Source organism: Oryzias melastigma, unplaced genomic scaffold, assembly GCF_002922805.2.
Source record: "Oryzias melastigma strain HK-1 unplaced genomic scaffold, ASM292280v2 sc00221, whole genome shotgun sequence".
Lineage (NCBI taxonomy): Eukaryota > Metazoa > Chordata > Actinopteri > Beloniformes > Adrianichthyidae > Oryzias > Oryzias melastigma.
Window position 1 is genome coordinate 6,560 of NW_023416883.1, and position 13,818 is coordinate 20,377.

At 42.5% G+C, this 13,818-nt stretch overlaps 1 protein-coding gene across 1 annotated transcript in view; it reads left to right on the forward strand.

Annotated features, from left to right (window-relative positions):
• Positions 1 to 497: 497 nt before the first annotated feature.
• fasn (fatty acid synthase) overlaps positions 498 to 13,818 on the forward strand; it is a gene marked incomplete at its 3' end in the record, with an annotated part of 108,812 nt that continues 95,491 nt past the window's right edge. The window contains 1 exon segment of the mRNA XM_024261534.2: positions 498 to 832.

Sequence of the window (13,818 nt, forward strand, 5' to 3'; positions counted from 1 at the left end):
CACATTACCATGCAGGTCACTGAGGTGCAGTACAGTCACCTATCGAGCATGTGAGGTTCAATTTCACAAGATGCTCTTTCCAAATGTAGCTGTTTGATGAGTGAGACAAATACATAAAATCGTCACCCTCAGCGCAACGTGAACTACAGTAACCTCAACAAGTCACAGGAGGACCAGCGGCTGAGAGCCCTGCCCTTTAATCACCTTATCTTGTTGAAGCACACACTCCTGCGCTGTGATTGGCTAGAGCTTCACATCCCCTGACAGTGATTGGCTGGAGCTTAACGTCTCTGTGACGTGGTTGGCTTTTTTCGGAGTGTGATGCTCCGGCATGCCCTCGACGGCGAGCACATGTTGTAATTCAGGAACTGTTTGTTCAAAGGCGCAAAATCCAAATGTCAAATGTATCCAACGATAACTTATCAAGTCTGTTCACACACTCAAATATTGGTCGCAGTTTTGGGTAAATAAAGAGTTTGCTGAAGGACCTGCTCCAACTCTGACAGGTCACCGGCAGTCCGCGATGAGCTGAGAGAACAGACGAGCGCGGGAGCGCGCAATGCGCTGAGTGGAGCGCGCTGACCGGCAATAACCCGGTCTGGTTCCTCTCTGTTACTGGCTCCATCACCCACAGAATCCTCCTCTCTCATTGGACTGCGCTGTCAAGCGGTTGTCAGCCCATGTGGCGTGGCCGGGCTTAATGCCATACGGGTGCGCTCACCGGGGAGAGCAGAGAGGAGGACGCTGAGGCTCCGACATTCAACCGCTCCTGCAAACGGAAAACCCGCCGCCGCAGCTGAAGCAGCCTGGTCAGAGGCAGTAGACCGCTCAGGTGACCTGACAGGAACCACTTTCTAATGTCTGCTTCAGTTCATTCGGTTCTGTTCTAGTTCTGCTCAGGTCTTTTTGCGTTCAGCTGCTGTCCTGAACCAGTCTGGGTTTTTAGTTCTGTTTATTGCTTGCTGAGTTTTGGAAGCGCTTGTTTGGATCAGACGAGGTATTAAAATGGTTCAGCTTCTTCTGCACATCTGACATCAGTTCTGAGTGACTGAAAAGGTCTTCCTCCTCAAAACTAAAACTTGGCTGCCTGCAGCTCTGGGATGTCTTTCTTATTTTCCAGTACAGGGGTCGGTAACCTTTAACAGTAAAATAGCCATTTGGACTCGTTTTCTACCGATCAAAACCTAGAAGGAGCCGCAAAGTGTTACTTTTGCCTTTAAGATATTTGGATAATTAATTACCATTTTTCAAATAATAAATATGATTTATTCCTATTTTTTGGCACGATCAAAAGAAAAAATATCATAAGAAACTAGCATCTCTCAAAATGTTTTTTTTTTTTTTCATTTTTATCTTTTAGTCGGTAAAAATGAGTATAAATAGATGCCGAATTATGGCCATTATAAAAATAAAATGAAGATAATTTGGCTTAACTAGATCAGTTCTGGACTCAGTTAAATGAATCATTGCTTCAATGCTTTTTTTGCCTTATTGTAATGTGTCTTTGTTGTGAACTGATAACTAATAAACAATTCTAACTGATTTAAGTGATAAAGTATTACTATTTTAAAAACGTGCTGCCTGACTTAACTAACAGGCATTTTTTTTCCTTTTGGAAGTTTAAGTGTCAAGTCCTTCCAAATTTAGTTAAGGCTGATGTTATTCACACGTATAACGACCAGCACAAGAAGTAATGGTCACACGTAATACGTTCAGCCTAGCTGCCCACTGCTGCATTGCCAGTGGGTTTTCCTGTTGGCCGCACATATTTAAAGTTAGACTTCAAATTAAAGTTCGATTAGCCTTAACCCTTCCTCCAGGTCAGCTAATAGAGAAGTTCAGCACCAGCCGCAGTATTTTGAAAGTTACGTTTGAAAAGTTACTTTCTTTAGTTAAAGTGAATTACTATGCTAAAAAAAAATTCTCCAGCATCATTGCTGCTTGACAAATGTTGCCAGCAGAAGACATGTTGACGTTAGTAGCAGATGCACATATCTATTTCTGCTCATAATAAGCGTTTCAATTATCAGCCGGTTCTGATCTTGTGCCAATATTTTGTTTCCTTGCAAGTACCCATCAGAATTGTGCCTCTGACCTCAGTCTCCTCTACCCTTCCCACCATTTGGAATTTTAACTTTTTGATTTGTACTAATTTTATTTTCTGTGCCTTAATCTATGTCCAGTGTGGTACAGTTGGTGTTCTAAGCTGTCGGTAGTTTGGCTGGTTTGTCACAATCAATCGAAGCGCTATACAGTGAAAAACAGACAATAAATAAACAAGTCTATTAAAAGAGAGAAACCCAGTCGGCCCTTTACCCATCCCTTCCCTCCATTAACACAGGGGTCCCCAAACTTTTTCTTCTGAAGGCCAAATAACTGTTTTCTTCTCTGACAGAGGGGCCGGGGTCGGTTTGTAGGCTAGCAAAAGAGGTGTAAAAATCACAGGGTGTGTCTAAATGTAAACATTGGAAGTTTTCCAGAAAGCCAATTACTATTAAGAACCCTTCCTGGGATCTTCACAGAAAAAATTAATAATGACCCGTTTTACTGAAAAAAAAAAAAAAAAACAACAACTGTGGAATAAACATTTTATTCAGGTCTTGATCTAATGGCCAGACTGTGGAAAAAAAACTTGTTAGGTGTTTTGTCAAAATTTTCTTTTTTTTTAATTGTTTTGGCAATTTTAGAGTTTAGCTAATGTTTTAGCATTATGCTAGTTGTTTTGTCAAATCAGACTTTTCTTGGTTTCTAGAGATCGTTTATCTGTATGTAAAAGTGACTAGAGAAATTACCCATTCAGATCAGATTTTGAACTATTAGGTGTTTTTTTTTTTTAATTATGAGAGTCTGGCGATATAATACATATGTGTCTCACAATACGATACATATTACAATATATCCCAAGTTTCAACGCAAACAATTTTTCACTTTTCAATACCCATCCCAAGTAAACCTAAGTAGCACATGTCTCATAACAACAAAAACCGCGAGGCTGACTGAACTTTTAACACAAGCTGATTCTCACAAAATCTTAAATAATTAATTTAAATATAGTCTTTTTTGCATTTTAAATTGATACAAGTATTGCCCAACAAAATACCATGATATATTGTCGAATTGATTTTTTCCTTACACCCCATTTAGCCAAAATTAAGCAGAAGGGTGGAATAAATGTTTGATGCGGGTCTCGATCGCATGACCAGGCTGAGGGGGGGGGTTATCGTTGGCTGGGATGTGGAGGCAGGCCAGATCCGGCCTGCAGGCCGTAGTTTAAGGCACTGAATACTTATAAAAGAAGATGTGTTGCAGAGTGATCGTATGATGATGTGAGATTTTGCAAAAGGAAGTGCTGGAGGCATGTTCTGAACTGGTTTGAGGAGTCTTGGTGGCTCCTGAGTCATCCAGACATTTGTTATCCTGGATCATCCTGTGCATGCGTGCAGGGGTGTGCATGACTGTGTGTGTGTGTGCGTGTGTGTATTGAGGACTGAAGGTGAGGCAGCAGATTTATTCTTAGGTCAGTACATCCAGCAGCTCAGTCCTTTTCGCATTCCAGCAGGTTTCATTTATCTACATTAGTTCCAGAGCTCTCCATATTGCTTGCAGACCTTTTGTACCTGAAATGCATCACTGCCTTTCATAGTTTGGTTTAACTAGACGTTCTAAACTCCAACACAAATCTCCTCCTTCACAAAGGACATGGACTTTAAAGGCCCACTCTGATAATCTATTCATCTATTGTAAAAACATTCTTAGTTGTCTTTTAATTATGATTATGCAGTTTTTAGGCTAAATAAAAAAACTGTGCTGCTTTTTAGAACATCGTTTCTGCAGAGCAGCAGGACTACTGGTGGAAAGAAACTCCTCCGTGTTGTTGATAGCTCTCTGTTTACAAGCTCTCCCATTCACCCATGGGAGAATGGGAGAGATTCAACCTAACACTGGTGAAACAAACTGTGAGCTGGGATTTTTACATTCAGATATTTATTTGCAAATTAGAAAATTATCATTTCAATGTAGCCACGAGGGGGCCCAAGCCAGGGTCCCAAGCCCGGATAAATACAGAGGGTTGTGTCAGGAAGGGCATTCAACATAAAATCTTTGCCAAATCAAATATTCGAATTAGACCTACGATATCCATACCGGATAGAGTAGGAGTTATCCTAAAGGAGGAGTTTGTTAGGAGTGTTGTGGAGGTAAAACGAGTGTCAGATAGAGTGATGAGTCTGAAGATAGAAATGGAGGGTGTCATGTTCAATGTTGTTAGTGGGTATGCCCCACAGGTAGGATGTGAGCTGGAAGAGAAGGAGAAGTTCTGGTTGGATCTTGATGAAGTGATGATGAGCATCCCTGGAAATGAGAGAGTTGTCATTGGTGCAGATTTCAATGGACATGTTGGTACAGGAAACCGAGGTGATAAGGAGGTGATGGGGAGGTTTGGTATCAAGGAGAGGAATGTAGAAGGACAGATGGTGGTTGATTTAGCAAAAAAGATGGAAATGGCGATAGTGAATACTAGGGGTGTGCCAAAATATCGATATTGCGATATATCGCGATATTTAGTCCTGCGATCGATTCTCGATGGGTTCTCACCAAGTATCGATCTTAGATTTTCATTTGATGAGGCTGTTGCGCTGAGCGTCTGAGTCGCGCGGCGGAACTATTGAGCAAATGGGCGCGCTGCGTCGGACTTTTAATAGCGATGCACGCGCTCGTTCGGGAGAAGCACCGGTGAGATACAGGCTCAGTAGCACGTGTGTACAGCATGCCTACCTGTCAGCATTTATCCTCCATCTGTAGGAGATCCAGCCGGTAAGAAGTGACTTTGTCTGAGCGCTAGAATGACTGCGATCACTTACTTCCTGTTTGCTGTGGGAACTGGGCGTGTGCTTCGCAGTTGTTTATGTACACTTCAGGTACCGTCGGAATTTTCGCTTTCATGCACTTCAATGTTTAACCTGCTGCTGTACGGTGTAACTTTGGTAAATTTATAATGTGACGTTTTTAAACAAGGTAATTACATGTTGCTAATGTTAATTTAAAGTTATTCTTAAATAAAAAATGCAGGATTTAATGTATGAACTTAAATTTAAATGTAATTAAAATAAAGTACATGGATTCACTGTAAAATTAGGGAGGTTGCTAATTAATTGAAGCACTTAAAATTATATTTATTGCCATTATTATGCGTGTTTTAAGGTTTTTACCTATTGACTGCTGACTGACCAAATGGAAAAATGATAAAGATTGGAAAAATAATCTCAAGTGACAGTCTGAGTAAATCAGCCTTCATTTTTTGATGCTCAGCCCTTTTCAAGTGAGGGAAAAAGGCACAAAAAATTAGGTCAATTTTGAGAGAGGCTGTAAAATATTATCCTTTGGTGTGACTTTCTTTTGGAGGTTGATAGCTGTCACCACTTGACTTATTTAATTTTTGTTCTGTTGCTTACAACAATTCTGCACTAAGTAGTGTCACTGCTGATCATGTTTACTATTGTTAACATTGAATTTGGCAGATAATTTCAATTCAGTTGTTGTCAATGCTTGTCAAAGACATAGTATTACCGACTTCAGCAATGTTGCACAAAAGTGTCTATAATTTGTTGCACAAAATTAGGAAAGTTGTTTATTATGATTATGTTTAATCTAAAAAAGATAAATGGGGATACATTTTCCCAAAAAACATGTTCTTCTATATAATGCTAGTTATTAGAGAGGATTTTTGCCAATTATCGCAGTATCGCGATATTATTGATATCGTGAGCCATATATCGCGTATCGTATCGTGAGGTACCCAGTGATTCCCAGCCCTAGTGAATCCATTCTTTGAGACGAGAGAGGAGCATGAATGAATGAATGAATGAATGAATTAAATGGTTTATTTCAAGCAATCAGGACATAATACATACATAACATATCACTTAATGAATCACAAGTATTATTTTTATTATTATTTCTCTCCGTCCCCTGTGGGACATAAGGCCGCCACAAACTGCTTCCACCACAGCTTATCCCTAGCCCTGTGTTGTGCTTCTCCTAGGGTGAGCTGATTTTCCGCAAGTTCTGATGTTATTGTGCGGCGCCATGTTGTTCTGGGTCTCCCAGGTTTTCTCTTTCCTGGAGGCGTCCACCTTAGGGCTACTTTGGCGGTGCGATCCGGCTCCATGCGAAGGACATGCCCCAGCCACCTCATACGCCTACACTTGATGTCATCAGTAAGGCATCTGGTCTTCGTCGCTTTGAAAAGATCTTGGTTACTTATCACGTTCGGCCAGTAGATTCCACATATTCGTCTAAGACATCTGTTGTTAAAAGCATCCAGGCGCTTCATATCGTTTTGTATGACTCGCCAGCACTCAGAGCCATAAAGAAGAACAGACTTCACATTGCTGTTATAAATGCGGATCTTGGATTGCAATCTGAGCTGTTTCGACCTCCAGATGGGACGGAGGGAAAAGCACATTGTGCTTTCCCCAGCCGCGAGTTGATGTCTTTATGAGTGGCTTCATTTGTGCTAACAATGCTTCCAAGATATGTGATCTTGTGTACTTTCTCCAATGGCTCGCCATCTACTAGGATAGGCTCAGTTGTCGTTGCGTTGATGGGGTCTTGGTCTTGGTCGTACTGATATTAAGGCCAGTCTGCTTGGCAAAACTGCTCAGTCTGTTGGTCTTCTCTTGCAAATGCCGATGGGTGGTGGAGAAGACGGCTAGGTTGTCTGCAAAATCCAGTGATTCGAGATGGGAGAGAAGGGTCCACTGTATTCTCTTGGTTTGTCTGAGGTGGTTTTGCGCATAATCCAGTCGATCGCAAGGAGAAAGAGTATGGGCGAGATGGTACAACCTTGTCTGACACCTGATTCCACAGGGAACCACTGCGACAGCTTGCCTTTAATGACTACACTGCATTCAAAGTGATGGTAAAACAGCTTGATCAAGGCAATCAAGTTGTCGGGGACTCCATAAGATTTTAGTATTTTCCATAAGGTGTCACGGTGGGGACTGTCAAATGCTTTTTGGAAGTCAATGAAATTGATATAAAGGGGACTGCTCTATGATATTTCGGATGGTAAATATCTGGTCAATGCATCCCCTTCCTCTTCTAAACCCTGCTTGCTCCTCCCTTAGCCTCTTGTCGATAGCAGAATCTATTTTTCCCAGAAGGATACGGCAGAAGACTTTCGACGGAACGGACAGCAATGTGATTCCTCGCCAGTTGTCACAGAATTGAAGGTTTCCTTTCTTTGGAAGTTTTACAATAAGAACTTTTGTCCAGTCTTCAGGGATGACATTTGAGTCCCAGACAGAGCGGAAAAAAGTCGTACGAATTTTTGTTGATGTATCCAGGTCTGCTTTTAGTATTTCAGCATGTATTTGGTCTATTCCACAGGCTTTTCCATTCTTCAGTGCACTAATGGCAGATCGTACTTCTTGTTCACTAGGAGGACTAATGTCAATGTCCAGGAGTTCTTCCGGTGGTTCCATGTTGGCAGTTACTTCCGGTTCTGGTCCATTAAGGACTTCTCGGAAATGTTCTTCCCAAGGTGCTATTCTATCTCCTTCGGTGCTGGCGTTACTGCCGTCCTTGTTCTTCAGGGGCATGGATTGGCTGGTCTTTTTGCCACAGAGCTTTTTGGTGATCTTGTAGACAGTACTTAGTTCTCCCCTAGCTGCAGCATCCTCAGCTTCTTGTGCCAGTTTGTCCACAAACTCCCTTTTATCCTTCCCTGCACTTTTTTTTACCTCACAATCTTTGATCTTGTATTCGGTTTGGACCTGTGCCCGTAGTCTAGGTCAGTGGTCCCCAACCTTTTTGGGGCTGTGGACCGGTCAGCCAGTGTGGAGCTATTCCGCGGCCCGGGGGGGGGCATTAAAAACGTTAATCCACTGTGTTATCATGTACAACTTTATTAACTCGGTCCTCATGACGTCACAACAACAGCTGAACATAACATGACCAACATCGTTTCTACCCCAACACAATGCAAACTTTCTAAAAAAGTTTGTTTTTTGCTCATTTTGCTATCTTGAGATTAAATTTAACGGGATGTATCATGTGACGTGTTGCGGCCTTGACGTGCGTCAAGTGAGGATGTAAATGAGAAAATCCGGTAACTTTTCTAAATAAAACATTTTCAAAAAATAAGATGATGGAGATTAATTGTTCTTTCTGTGTGCCCCGGTAACAAATGACCCCGGGGGTCGGGGACCACTGCTTTAAATGTAATAATGATCTCGTCAGTCATCTGACATCTGTGCATAATGGAGGATTGATAAAACACATAACGGCTCTCAATTTTGTGTCATGTCAGAAAAGCAAAAGCTTCAAGTGCAACATTTTAACTAAATAATATTTAATTCCTCCCCCTGCACGTGCTTAGTTGCATGAACCGTGTGACTGCCTCCTTTTCTCCTCATTCCCGAACCAAAAAAAAAAAACCTCATCCCCGAACCGCCCTCTGCGCACTCGGAAATGTGTATCTGAATGGACGAGCATGTTTGAGCATTTCTATGACCGTTCTAAAGATTAGATTTGTTCGGGAAAGTCAGATATCTATGCAAACAGGTATGGTTGTGGGAATCACCTGTTTTCTGTCTGTTGCTGGCCTAGGTATGTGACAAAAATTTTCAAATTAGGTTGATTGCTCTGATATTTATATCACTGGAAAGGGCTGAAAGAGACCATTCCAACGGTATAAAGATCATTAAGATAGCTCAAAGAATAAGAAAGTTATGGCAAGTTAAGTGATCAAAAGTAGGGTATCATTTTATTCCTGGATAAACAGCAAAACAGTGATATTTATGTGACCAAAAACAAGGATTAGAGTCTTTAAATTGTTGTAACTTTCTCATTTCTTGTCCAATCCACAAAAGGAGGGTATTGTTGGAAAGCTAATCAAGTGAACTACAAGAATTAAGTTGATTTAAATTTAGTATTAAATCAATATTAATGTCAATATATCAAATAATCACACAGAAATCTGCTCCTGTATGCCTGTACACATTGATTGCAGCCAATCAGCTTGCTAGATTCGGTCACGTGACCTCCCGTTCCAGCATTCAATTCTTCGGCACGGAGGCTTGCGAATTAAAAAACAGTATCTGCTAATTGTTTTTTCTCATGAACATTACAGGAGATGTAGAATAAATCAAATATAAGTAGATGTGCTCGCATGTAAACTATCCACCGATTTAGCTACGCTCGTTCTAAGAAGGAGAGAACGCTGCAGCCTCGCGCGCAGGCTGAACAGCAGGTCTGGCAGAAAGTTCCGGCGCCGAAGCTGCACTTACGCGCGTGCCCTATTCCCAGCCATTCGCGGAGAAAGGTTCCACATGCAGCTTTTCTCGTGTGACACGCCGCTGGACTGCTTTAAGCGCTCAGTATAATCGAGAGAATCCGGTTGATTTTCAAAATAAAAGATTTCTGACTCAAAAAAAAAAAAAGTCCCTAAATTCTTCCGCGGCCCGGTGGCAATGGGTCTGCGGCCCGGTACCGGTCCGCGGCCCGGTGGTTGGGGACCACTGGTCTAGGTGATCTTGTATTAAGCATCTTGCCTTTCAAGTCCTTTCTCTCCTTTATCCTTTGCCAAGTTCCAGGTGTCAACCATTCCTTGTTTCCCTTTTTCTTATATCCTAAAATGTCAGTAGCGGTCTCCACATATATGCTCTTTATATCATCCCATTTGGTCTCCACGTTACAGTCGTCTTTAGGATCAGCGAGAACAGCAAAACGGTTTCGGAGTTCTAGCGTTAACTGGCGGCTGGTCTTAGGACACTTCAGTTTTGAGACATCAAGGTGCCTTCTCAGACGTTCATTGGATGTTCCCTTGTGGAGTTTCAGCTTAATGCTAGCTACAATTAGGTGATGGTCGCTGTTGACATCTGCTCCACGGTATACTCTCACATCTTGTAGGGATCTCCGCCATTTTCCATTGACTGCAATGTGGTCGATCTGATTTGTGGTCTTACCATCAGGTGAATTCCATGTTGTCTTATGGATAGTCTTGTGTGGGAAAATTGTACCGCCAATGACACAATCATTCTCCAGACAGAATTCTGCAAACCGCCTGCCGTTATCATTCATTGTTTCGCATCCATGTGTACCCATACATCTCTCGAAATTGGTATTATCACTGCCAACCCTGGCATTCATATCACCCATCACCAGCAGAACATTGTGCACTGGGACTTTGCGGATTGTCGCTTGAAGTTCTTCATACCAATTATCTTTGTCATCGTCTTCGGCATCATTCGTTGGTGAGTAGCAGTTGTAAGATGGTCAGCTTGGTGTACTTAGAGTTGAAGCGTGCTCTGATCAATCTATCACTGATAGGCTCCCACTCCAGTAATGTTTTAGATTTCGTCTTGGACACTATGATGGCAACTCCGTGCTCGTGTTTGGTCGGGTGTCCGGAGAAAAGGATAACTGCTCCGTTGCTTGATACTTGCTTGCCTGTGCCTGTCCATCTAGATTCACTTATTCCAATGATGTCTATCTAGTTGGTATTTCTCCATCTCGTTGAGGACTTGAGCTGTCTTTGATGTAGCGTACATGGTCCGAACATTCCATGTGCCCAGGCGTGTCTTGATTTTAGGCCCTAGTAGATTGTGCATCACACTTCTGACTTCCGGTAGGATTTCATCAGCAGTGGTCATTCTGCCAGGAGGATGGAGTAAATCCACAGGTGGGCCTTCAGCATCAGTTTCTACAGTTGCGTTAGTTTCCGTAACATTAGCAGGTTTTAAAGGGTTGGGCTGTTAACCCAACGCCAAACCCCCAACCCGGAGGACCAGGGGGTTGCTCTTCGTCTGGCTCCTACCCTTTGACCTGTTCAGCATGGGTTACCCTAACAGGAGCCAAAGGCCCCAGCCGACATAGCTCTAGGGGTCACAGGAGCTCGCAAGCCGCACCACCGCGAACAAGGTGGCAACCCCATCGGAGCAGAATGAATCACAAGTAGATCACTTGAAAGGGAGTGGAAGGAAGCAAATTTATATAATCCCACCCCGACTTGACCATGCCATTTTCTCTACACGAATTATCAATATCCGGTTCAGGACTTAATATCAAATATTAATAAAATCAGACTATTAAGGATCATTAATACCATTAATGTAATCAAGTTTCAAAGCATCCACGACAAATCATTTATATTAATTAGTGAAGAAAATTAATACCATAGTGATTGTAAACTTTTCAGTAATCATTACTGCATGATTCTGGAGTTCAGAATCCACGTGCTGTGGGTCTGTTTATTTCTGCGCAACATTCTTGCGTGGTTCGGCAGATCAACGTAATATTTAGAAAGATGTTCATTTAAAAAAAAAAATTTAGACACCTTCAGATGTTTGTGTTGTTTCATCAGAGCTATCTTGTGCTTTCGATTCACAAAGCTGATCAGGATCACTGGTTTATCAGTATTCTTTCTCCAAGGAAGCGGATGACAGACCTCAACAGTATTTAGGTACAAAGGAAATCCCTTTAGACGCAAGAAATTCTCCAACTTGATTCTCCACAGTTAGGTTAGCATCCATCACAGCTCTGTTAGCATCTCTGCTAGCGCTGGTAGCACCAGGCCGCACCCGGGGTTGTAGTTGAAGTCCCATGAGAATCACATTATTCATCCGCGCCTGTTGATCCATGTCATGCTTCCTCCTCTCCAGCAGATCTTGGCGATTATCTTGTTGTTCGTTACGTGCCTTTTCTTGACGGAAATCTTCCACGAGTTGGAGCAGTGGTGTTAGCTTAGCTTCCAGCAGCGCTGCTAGCGTGGATTCAGAGAGAACAGCTGGGGTTAGCTTAGACTGGATGTCGGCTAACGAGGTTTTAAGCTTTGCCAGATCAGCTTCAAGATTTTTCTTCGGTGCCATGTTCAACTCCCCTCGTTGCGGTAGTTGTTGCTGCAGCTCAGTGATTAAAGTCGCTTGTGGGCAAATTTAAAAAACTTTTAAAGCCGAAAAGTTGAGGAGAGCTGAAGACACACGTCTGCTCGTGACCCGGAGTCGGAAAAAAAAAAAAAAATTTAAGCCGCAAGCGGTGTTGGATGGCCCGCAGTCGCTACCAGCCCTCACCCTCGCCGGCGTCACCCTCGCCGGCCTCTCCCTCGCAGCCCGTCCTCTCCCTCGCCGCCCGCTCATACGCACCAACGCCGCGCTCGCTGCCCGCCCCTACGCACCATCGCCGCCCTTGACGCTGACCTTTGACCCGAACTTATCTGCTAAGCAGCCACTATGCACCACTGTAAGTGAGAAATTGCTTAAAAAGGCACTTTTTTCAAAATGGCGGCTTTTCTGTTAGTGTTATCTCCATAGCAACCATTTTATGTTTTGTTCGCCCAAGGTCACCGAACAGATTGACGTTAGTTTCGCAAGAATCGGCCAAAGTACATTTTTGGATCTCCTTAGCAACGGATGTTATTTGCTAACCACGCCCACATTCCTTATATGGTCATATTCTATGATATTATACCTGTTACAGCTTAAGCCTGGGATCAACATATTAAAATCTCATAGGAATGCATTGAAATATGAGCGTGTATTAAGACTACGCCACTTTTGTGAGCTCGACACCCGCACGCCGTTGAAAATCTATAGCTTATAATACCATATATTTTATGCCAGTGGCTTTCCAATGATGCCAAAAGCGTTTGGAAACGATTGATAAATATCCTTAAAAGTTATATTTGTTTGAAGCTAGTGCTAACAGCGGTTTTTTGGACAAATCAAGATGGCGGCCCTTCCCAAGGTCAAAGGTCAACTAAACTTTAGGGGTCCTTGAAGACTAACGCCAGTGGCATGTGGGTCAAATTTCGTAAAAATCGGACTAACAAAAGCTACGTTCCAACTTTGTAAAAGTCACAAAATGTCAGATTTTGAAACAAAATGGCCACCAAGTGGTAGGTCGTGGAGCCATCCCATAATAATGTAAAATTTAGCTACGGATACATCCAATAAGGCTACGTTGGTTTCGTTTGCGAATTGCAAACTTTTTTTTTTATTTTGCTGAGTCAGCAGTTTTTTTCGCAACGGTTTTTTGCGTACCAGGGCCGCATTTTATGCATTACGGTTTAGAAAGTTATGTCGTTTCGTTCAGCTTGAGCCTCCGCACGCGCGAATACCCTTTTTGCGCAAATTGCCCAAAATATGTGCGAGCTAGCTAAAACCGTGGCGGTTGCGACCTTGCCACGCTCACGCCATTCAAATTCTACAACTTCTAATTCCAACATTTTTCTCACAGTACATTCCCATTTATGGTAAGTGATGTGACATATCAATTGATAAAACCCCCTAGGAGGTATTTCTTTTTGTAGCTTTGAGTAAAAGTGCTTTTTTTCAACATTTCAAGATGGCGGCATCTTCCCAAGGTCAAAGGTCAATGAAACTTCTAGGGTCATTGTAGACTCGCGCTACGGACATGATTACCGAATTTCGTGAAAATCGAACAAACAAAAGTTTCGTTTTCCCATATTGTTGAAAAACGTGAAAAACGCCATTTTTCTGATTTCGGCGCAAGATGGCCGTCAAGCCGTAGCCGTCAAGCCTATGGCTTGGCGGCCATCCCATAATAATTTCAAATGTTCCTGGGCTTATCCCTGACACGTGTCACTGGCTTTTTGCTGCATATTTCAAAATATTTTTTTTGGCCCCATAAGCGATTTTCGGCCCATTCGTTTTTTTTACGGAAACGCTCGCCGTGATGTCATCGTTTTGGGCGGGGTCAAGCGCAACATGTCAAAAATTCCTTTTCAATTTTCCCTAGGTGTGATAAAATTTTGAGGTACTTTTCGTTCATGTGGCGGGGGTGTAATTTTGGCTCAAA